Genomic DNA, 10555 nt, shown 5'->3' with positions numbered 1-10555 from the left:
TAGTGCCAGAAAATGAGCCCCTCAGGTTGGAAGGCACTCAAAATGCGACTGGGGAAGAGTTGCCTCCTCAAAGTAGAGTTGACTGTGATGATGTGAATGGAGTAAAGCCATAGGAGAAAAGCCCACTGGACCTTCATTTACTGATGGGGCACAGCTCAAAATGTAGAGAAACAGCTGCAAACATCCATTAATAATAAGAACATGGAATGTACGAAGTATGAATCTAGGAAAATTAGCAATTGTCAAAACTGAAACAGAATGCATAAACATCAATATCATAGGAATTAGTGAGCTGAAATGGACTGGTATTGACCATTTTGAATCTGACAACCACTTGGTTTACTATACTGGGAATGACAAATTGAAGAGGAATGGTGTTGAATTCATTGTCAAAAAGAATATATTCAGATCAGTCATGAAGTACAATGCCGTCTTTGATAGGATAATATCCTTGTGCCTACAGGGAAGACCAGTCAATATCACTATTATTCAAATTTATGCACCAACCACTAAAGCCAGTGAGGATGAAATAGAAGAATTCTACCAACTTCTTGTATCTGAAATTGATCAAACATGCAATCAAGATGTATTCATCATTACTGGTGATTGGAATGCAAAGGTTGGGAGCAAAGAGGAAGGATCAGTACTTGGAAAATATGGCCTTAGTGATAGAAATGATGCTGGAAATCACATGATAGAGTTCTGCAAAACCAATGATTTGTTCATTTCAATTATCTTCTTTAGACAGCATAAGAGACAATTATACACATGGACCTCACCAGATGGAATACATAGAAATCAAATTGACTACATCTGTGGAAAGAGACGATGGAAAAGCTCCATAACATCCAAAACAAGGCCAGGGGCAGATTGTGGAACAGATCTTCAATTGCTCATATACAAATTCAAACTGAAGCTGAAGAAAATGAAAACAGGTCCATGAGAGCCAAAATATGATCTTGAATATATCCCACCTGAATTCAGAGATCATCTGAAGAAAAGATTTGGTACATTAAACACTAAAGATGGAAGACCAGAAGAGTTGTGGGATGACATCAAGAACATCATACAGGTAGAAAGCAAAAGGTCATTTAGAAAACAAGAAAAGAAGGAAGAGGTTAAAATGGATGTCAGAAGAGACACTGAAACTTGCTCTTCAGTGTAGAGATGCTGAACAGAAAATTTCAAAGGTCAGCTCGAGAAGATAAAGTCAAATACTACAACAAAATGTGCAAAGATATGGAGTCAGAGAACCAAAAGGGAAGAACACGCTCAGCATTTCTCAAACTGTGGAAACTGAAGAAAAAATTTAAGTCTTGACTTTCGTTATTTAAGGATTCTCTGGGCAAATTATTGAATGATGCAGAAAGCATCAAAAGAAGAAAATAAGATGAGTTCCCACAATTTACTTTTGTTCCCTAATCTAAAGCAGAGCTTCACACATTAGTAAAAAAACTTTTAATTAAAACTAGTGAAATTTTACTACTGAACTTACATATTGTTATGTTGTTGTTAAGTGTCCCATTGGTTCTGACTCAATAGTGACCCAGTATATTCTTCCATAGAGTGGCTGGTGGGTTTGAACTGCCGACCATGTGGTTCAAACCGACCTTGCCTTCCAGTGCTTATCCTACAATGCTACACCAGGACTTATATAACAGTTGATAAGTACGTTAGTTAGACCAGGGAAATTCTGAATATGGTTTCATCCTTCTCTTGTTTACAACTTTGATCTTTGTTTGGTCAGTTTTTCTTTGGACTGCCTTCATTGTGGCATTCAAAAGTGACTTAGTCCCAGCTTGTGTGTGTTTTATGATCACTGCACTAGCTATCTTATGGCCAATGCTTAATAATTGTTCTGGGGTTTTCCCTTAGCCTTTTCCATCCCTATTATCAGAAGAGACCAGTTCCTGGAGAAGGACAGACATCATGCTTGGTGAAGTGGAGGGTCAGCGAAAAACAGAGAGACCCCCAACAATATGGATTGGCACAGTCACAGCCACACTGGGCTTAAGCATGACATTATTGTGAGAATGGCATTGGATCAGGCAGTGTTTCGTTCTTTTATGCATAGGGTCGCTATGATTCAGAACTGACTCTGCAACACTTAACAACAACATACAAAAACAAACTAACGTAGATTAAAGGCCTAAATGTAAAAACATCATCAATGAAAAAAAGAGGGGCAAATCTAGGGGCTCTGATACCTGTCATAAATACACTATCAAATATAACTGAAAACACACAAACAGCAGAAGACAAAAATAAATAACTGGGACTGTCTAAAAGTTTAACACATGTACATCAAAAGATGTCATTAAAACAATAAAAAGAGAATGCACAGACTGGGGGAAAAATTTTTGGCAACGACATATTAGCCAAGGGTCTATTGTTAAGTGCCATTGAGTTGATTCCAACTTATAGCAATGATTCTGTATAGGATTTCCAAGAAGTGACTTGTGGGTTTGAACCACCAACCTTGAGGTTAGTAGTCCATTGCTTATCCTACAGCACTAAACCAGGACTCCAGACAAGGGACTATTTTTATAGAACACTTCAACATCTCAACAAGAAGAAAATAATCCAATTAAAAATGGGCACAGGACATGAACAAACACTTTGCTAAAAAAGACACTCAGGCCAGCAACAAACATATGAAGAAATGCTTGCAATCATTAGCCATTGTTGTTGTTGTGAAGTGCCGTCGAGTCGATTCTGACCCATAATGACCCTGTATAGGGTTTCCAAGGAGTGACTGATGAGCTTGAAACTCTGACCTTGTTATTCAAATGACTTTTCAGTCCAGTGCATTAACCCACAGAGCCACACCAGGACTCCATTAGCCATTAGAGTGATGCAGATCAAAACAACAATGCGATATCATCTTAAGCCAGCATTGATAACAAAGTTCAAAAAAATCAGAAAACAACAAATACTGGTGAGGGTGTGGAGAGATTGAGACTTTACCTTACTAATGGTGGAACTGCAAAATGGTGCCACCACTATGGAAAACTGTGTGGTGCTGTCTCAAAAAGTTGGAAATAGAGATATCACATGACCTAGAAATCCCAGTAATCTCTCTACTTGGTTTATATCCTCAAGAAATAAGAGCTGTGACACGAATAGGGATACGCTCACCCATGGTGATTATGGCACTGTGCACAACAGCAAAAAGATGGAGACAGCCTAAATACCCATAAGTCAAAGGATGGCTAAGCAAACTTGGGCACATACACACAATGGAATACTACACAATGTTGAAGAATAACCACGAGCTTACAAAACACTTAATAATATGAATGAACCTGGAAGACATTATCTGAGTGAAATTAATCAATCCCCAAAGCACAAATAGTGTATGAGACCACCGTGGTAAAAAGTTAAGAAAAAGTTTTCTTACTAAAAGAAACGTTCTATTACAGCTTCCACTTAAATTCAGTAGCTAGAAATTATCCCGCCTTGCCTTTGAGCAGTGGCCACCACTACCAAACTTGTAGAATCTATTGTAGACAGTGTCGTTGGAAGTTTCATAGCTATGTATGTACCACATGATGTCTTTGCCTTACTTAACTATACTAGTAACAGCATTATCTGCCAGCAGGCTCACTTCTTGTAAAATGATCCTTTCAGCTGCAGCCGACATTAGGCTTCTCACTGTGACTCATTTCAATCCAGCTAAAATCCAGGAGCTCTGGTAGCGTAGTGGTTACGAATAGGGCTGCTAACCTCAGGGTCAGCAGTTTGAAACTACCAGCTGTTCCACAGGAGAAAGATGAGACCTTCTGCTCCCACAAAGATTTACAGCCTCGGAAACCCTGTACAGGGTCACTATGAGTCGGAATCGACTCCACAGCACATAACAACAACAACAAAATCCAGCTACTGTTCTTCCTCCTACCATAGATGATGACTGTCCAATTCATGATTGTCTAGATACGACAAAACAACTAGTGGTTTCTAGAACAGAGTTACAGGAGACTCCCGTTGATAATCTTGATTTAATTTTATCTGAGGATGGTTCTTCTCTAGGGCCTGATCTACTAGTGATCACTATCAACCTGGGTATGCTGTTAAACCTTGGCTGACATTTTAGAGAGCAAAACTCTTTCTGAAGCAACCTCAGCCCAACAAAACTGCAAATTTGCCAAAGGGAAGTCCAGGAATGTTTTTACAGATTCTTGTATTGTTTTGGAATTACTCATGATTTTTGCATGGTATGGAAGCAAATGGATTTTTTTGACATTTTCTGAAATCACCGTTAAAAAGAGAGCATTAGTAACTGAACTTTTAGGTGTGTTATTATTGCTGTGATAAAAATTTCTGCCCATCAGCAAAAGGAGTTCTTCAAACCGAGGCTACCCTAGGCAACCATCTTGCTGATGCAGTTGCAAAGAGAGCTGTCTCCCAGATCTCATGAGCCTCTGTTATAACACCTAAGACCTCTTAGGTGTTTCACTTACAGGCAGGTTAACAAATACTTTTTGGGTACAAGCTGTCCCCAAAAGGGAACTATAACTAGTAAAAAGATGGGCTGTTGTCAGTGTCCAACTATCAAGTTATGGCTTGGACCTAGAGGTATCTTCCAATTATTCAAAAAACTACACGAACTTTTATATTTGAGACAAATGAAAATGATGGAGATCTTAGAAAAAAATATTGGCCAAACAAGGAATTCTTTGAACCTGCAAAACTGGTAGTCTCCTACTGCACTGTATGTAATCCAAAAGCTGAAAATAATAAAACGAATGAAATTTGACCCTTGATTACATCCCTAAACAAACTGCTACTCAAACTCTTGCCCTTATGAAAACCAGTGGTGGAGATTAGCCTGATTTCTTTATAATCACTTGTTTTAGTGGACTGACTCCAGAGCTTCTTGAAAAACACCAACGGTTAGTTTTACCAGATAAAGCAGAAATATGGAAAAAGTAGGGTTATCATTAAGACTCTGACACTAATTTATGGGTTGGGCCTAGTAAAAAAACTGTAGTTGTTGATGTTTGCTGTCGAGTCAGTTCTAACTCAGAGCAACCTTGTAAAGGGTTTCTGAGGAGTGGTTGGTGGGCTTGAACCACTAACCTTGTAGTCAGCAATGTGATGCTTACCTTACAGAGCCACCCCAGTTTTACCTAAATTTAGGCCTGTTCCTGTGACATGGACATATTACACAAAGGTTCCCATTTAGGATGTGAAAGAAATGATAGAAATTATAAAAAAATATTTTCAGTCAACTTCACTCTGTTTTTCATACTTGTACCATAATTCAGAAAAATATATAAAGATTCAGTCAGGACATTATCCTTTACCCATTGATCCTATGCTGGAATGGCAAATAGATTGGGTTAATGCACTGGACTGCAAGGTCGGTTTGAACTGCAAGGTCTGTGATTCAAGCTCACCAGATGCTCCTTGGAAACCCTATACAGGGGCGCTATGAGTCGGAACTGACTTGACAGCACTTCACAAAAGCAACAACCACCATCTAATCGTTATAAATATGAGTACATAGTTGTTATGATCTTCTCCTTTTCATATTTAGTAGTACACCCTTGTGTTATAAGCTACTGCACTGTTGTAGCAAAGAAATTTCTTGAGAGCATTGTAGCTGTTTGGGACAGCCTGAGCATCTTCTGGAGTGACAGAGGGACTCATCTTATTGCTCAAACTGTTAAGGAATTTTGTCCAATGTCCATCCTTATCATTCCCAATGTTCTGGTCTAGTAGAAAGAGCAAAAGGAATAATAAAAACCCAACTGGCCAAATCATGGAAAGCTTTGAATTTGCCTTGGACTAAAGTCCTTCCTTTAGTACTTTAAAACTTAAGATACATACCATTTGGGACCATTAAGCTTTCTCCCTCTGAGATTGTCACTGGGAGACTGATGCTTCTGTTTGTATTGGCCAACATGTTGCACAATTTGACTTATTTAAATATTGCTAATCTTCAATTAGGAGCCTTGGTAGCATAGTGGGTTATGAGTTGGGCTGCTAACTGCAAGGATGGCAATTAGAATCTACCAGCTGCTCTGCAGGAGAAAGATGAGACTTTCTGCTCCCATAAAGATTTACAGCCTCAGAAACCCTATACAGGGTCACTATGAGTTGGAACCGACTCCACGGCACATAACCACCACCACCAGTGTAGCACTACAGGATTATACACTGGACTACAAGGTCAGTTTGCACTGCAAGGTCAGTGGTTCAAATGCACCAGCTGGTCCTCAGAAACCCTATACATGGTCACACTTAAAAACAACAACAAGTCTTTAATTAAATACATTCAGTAATATTGTTCTAGAATCAAAGATTCTTTTGAAGGAGTTTTGAAGGATTCTATGGGCAAAATACAGGAATGATACAGGAAACAACAAAAGAATATGGAGGTAGCTCAAAAGAGGGAACAAATCTTTACAGTGAGGATCATTCCCACTCCCTCCATATACAGAGAAGACAGATATGGGCAACTTGAACATTGGACACCCAAAATGGGGGGAGGGGGGGCGCTACAAAGGCAAAAAGTGACTGGCTTACAAGCTTTCAAGAGGGAACCTAGAACCAGAGGGTGTGGAAGAAGGTAGAATCTCCACTGAGTAGTATCCAATTTGTCTGTGTGGGGCTGATGAAAGGAAATGCAGATAGGTCTCTTGTGATAGATACAATAGTGAATAATTGTTATCAGGACTGACTGTGAGGGTTGGAAATGAAAGGTAGACATTTTGTAGCAAAAAGGGGAGTGATTAACTTTGCAGTCTAGGAGCGGAGGTCCCTAGGACCATCAAGGGAGAAGAGCGGAGAGCAGAACCCTACCTAAAGAAGAAGTGATGCCAAAGATGGAGGCAGAGACAATGATGTGGAGAGATGGAGCAACTGGGGACTTTAGACCCAGAGAGGGAGAGGGGCTCTGTGCTGATGAGGGGGGACAGGCTTGCAGGGTATACCCTTTGGTTGTTTGATGATGCATGGAGGGGATTGTAACCATGGCAATGAAATGATATATGATAGGATGAATGTAAAGCTAATGTTCTCCCATGTAAACTCTCACACAATTCACAATAAAACATTAAAAAAAAAAGAAAAAAGAATATGGAGGTAACAATGAATCTGCAAAACACCTTAGACATGAACCTGGAGGACATTATGCTGAGTGAAGTTGTTGTTGTTATGTGCTGTGGAGTAGGTTCTGACTCATAGTGACCCTTACAGGATTTCTGAGGCTACAAATCTTTACAGGAACAGAACGCCTCATCTTTCTCCCACAGAACCGCTGGTAGCTTCGAACTGCTGACCTTGAGGTTGGCAGCCTGACACGTAACCACTACGCTACCAGAGTTCCTTATTGTGAAATTAGTCAACCACAAAAGGGCAAATATTGTATGAGACCACTGTTGTAAAAAGTTAAGAAAGGTTTTCTTGATAAAAGAAACGTTCTATGAGAGTTATGGGTTTTGTTGTTGCTAAGAGTGATCGAGTCAGTGCCATTCCAGTGGGGTTTCCGAGGAGAACCTGGTGAGGCAGGCATTAGAAAGCAAGAGGAAGGTTGGCAGAGGAAAGATGAAGGTACCAGGAGACACAGGGAGGGATGCAAGAGTTAGAGAACAGAAGTAAATACTTTTAAATGATGGTACATGGAGGGGATTCCAATCATTGTAATGAAAAAAAGAATATGATTTGTCGAATGCAATATGAATGATCTGCTCTATAGACCTTCCTTAATTCACAATAAAAAGTTTAAAAAAGAAAAAGGGAAGGCATACACGAGTCACAGTACCAGAAAGAATTGGCCTATGTTCAGTCATTTCAATAGGTAGCATATGATGAAGATCTGATGGTTAAAGGAAGAGGCCCAAGATGTACTGAAGGAATTGATGAGCAACAAGACTTCAGGAATTCATGGAATACAAATCAAAATGTTTTAAATAAACTGATGTAACACTGGAGGCACTCACTTGTCTATGCCAAGATATTTGGAGGACAGATACCTGGCCAACCAATTGAAAAAGATCCATATTTGCGACCATTTCAAAGAAAGGCTGCCCCAAAGAATTTGAAAATCATTATGCAAGTAAAACTTTGTTGAACATAATTCAAGAATGGGTGCAGCATACATCAATACGGAGCTGTCAGAAATTCAAGCCAGATTCAGAAAAGGATGTGAAATTAGAGATAACATTGCAGACATCAGATGGATCTTAACTGAAAGCAGAGATTCCAGAAGATGTTTTCCTGTGCTTTACTGACTATGCAAAAAACAATCTACTGTGAAGATCACAACAAACTATGGATGAAATGGTAAAGAATGGAAATTCCAGAACACTTCACTGTGTTCATGAGGAAACTGTACATAAACCAAGAGGCAGTCATTCAAACAGAACAAAATCAGGACTTAAAATCAGGAAAGGTGTGTGCCAGGGTTGTATGCTTTAACCATATTTGTTTACTCTGTATGCTGAACAAATAATCCAAGAAAGTGGACTATAAGAAGAATATGACATCAGGTTTGGAGGAAGGCTCATTAACAACCTGGAGTCCTGGTTTGGCGCTGTGGGTTAATGCGCCAGACTGCAAAGCCATTTGAACTGCAAGGTTGGCGGTTCAAGCTCACTAGCTGCTCCTCAGAAACCCTACACAGGGTCGCTATGGGTCGAGGTCGACTCGATAGCACTTAACAATAACTACAATGAAATACAGTTGACACAACCTTGCTTGCTGGAATTCAAGAGGACTTGTAGTACTTACTGATGAAGATCAAAGACTACAGCTCTTCGTCTCAGTATAAATTGTACCTCAATGTAAAGAAAACAAAATCCTTACAGCTGTACCAATAAATGACATCATGGTAAAGAGAGAAGAATGCAGACTTCATTTTGTTTGCTCTCCAATCAACACTCATGGAAGTGCCAGTCAAGAAATCAAGCAATGCATTGCAATATGTAAATCTGTTGCAAAAGAAATCTTTTATGAGTTTCAGAGCAAAGATGCAATTTTGAGAACTAAGGTATGCCAGACCCAAGCCATGGTATTTTTTAATTGAATCGCATGCATGTGAAAGGTGTTCAGTGAGGAAGATCACAGATGAACTGATCATGGTTTTGGTAAAGAATCTTGAAAGTATCATGGACTGCCAGAAGAACAAACAAATCCGTCTTGGAAGAGGTACAGCTATACTTCTTCTCGTACTTTGAACATGTTGTCAGGAAGGACCTATCCCTGGAGAAGGACATCTTGCTTGGTAAAGTGGAGGGTCAGAGAAAAACAAGACACTCAATGAAATGGAAAGACACAGTGACAGAAATGATGGGCTCAGGCATAGCAACAATTGTGAGGATGGTGCTAGACTGGGCAGTGCTTCGTTCTGTTGCACATGGTCAATGAGCTGGACCTAACTCTAGGGCATGTAACAACAACAATAAAGTCAAAGACGTTTCAATAATCCAGATTTGCTTTTTAAAACCCTTCCTGACATAAACTCAAGGGATTATATATAATGGAAAAGACATCAGCAGAAAGATTTCTTTAAAGTTCTGATGGAAAGGTCCCTCCTTGTATAGCACTTTTAACCAATCCTTGTGAAGCTGAATTGAGAAGGTGTTAAGCCTTGGTTTTGTTATACCCAGTGGAAGAATTACTGTCCCACTGAAGGACTTAAACTGAAATTCACATGCCCTGTTTTTCAGAATCAGACATCTTCAGAATTAGGACCCAATACTGTGGCACAAGATGATACAAACAAGCACAAGCTCCTTGGATTTTGCATATTGTGCTTTATCATTTTTGTCATCCTCTTCTTGCATGTTTTGAAAACCTGTGAACTTATAACTTTTGTTTGATAATGCAAGCTATCGCAGTTATTGTCCATTGTCTAATATTTATTACCTATGAATAGCTTTGTTTTATCAATTAGAATGTATTGCCTGTTAAAGTTACTTTATTACAGCTATCTGTTTATATTTTTGTTTGATTATACTATTTTAGTTTATTTTCCTTTATCACGAGACCCCCTTAGATATCTTCTAATTACTCTACTACTTGTTGCTAAGGCTTGAAAACAATGCGTTTTTAATATTAGTTCAATAAATAGATCGCATTGATCATTTGACCAACTGTCGGGTCTGTTATTTTGTCTCCAAACCAATATTAGACCACGCAGACCCTGTTGCTACCCTAATTATAGGTGACAAATTTATGCCTAACGTTTTAACTGTAGACTTCTGAATGTTGTTGTTGTTAAGTGCCGTCGAGTCAGTTCCGACCCATAGCGACCCTCTAGAGGGTTTCCAAGGAGTGACTGGGGAGTTTGAACCACCAACCTTGCAGTTCAAACTGACTGTGCAGTCTAGCACCTTAACCCACAGCACCACACCAAGACTTTAGTCTTACAAAAAGACAAAACATGTGAAACTATGGTACTGCCCAGATGTGTCCATTTATCTGTAGGTATCTTGTCTTAATTTTGGTTTTGTACTCATCCTATCATATTTTGCAATGATTACAATCTTCTCCATGCATCATCATTCAATAGTACTTTCATCTATTCCCTCTGTGTGGGTTTTTTTTT

This window comes from Chrysochloris asiatica, unplaced genomic scaffold (assembly GCF_000296735.1).
Source record: "Chrysochloris asiatica unplaced genomic scaffold, ChrAsi1.0 scaffold00072, whole genome shotgun sequence".
NCBI lineage: Eukaryota > Metazoa > Chordata > Mammalia > Afrosoricida > Chrysochloridae > Chrysochloris > Chrysochloris asiatica.
This window is presented reverse-complemented; position numbering follows the sequence as displayed.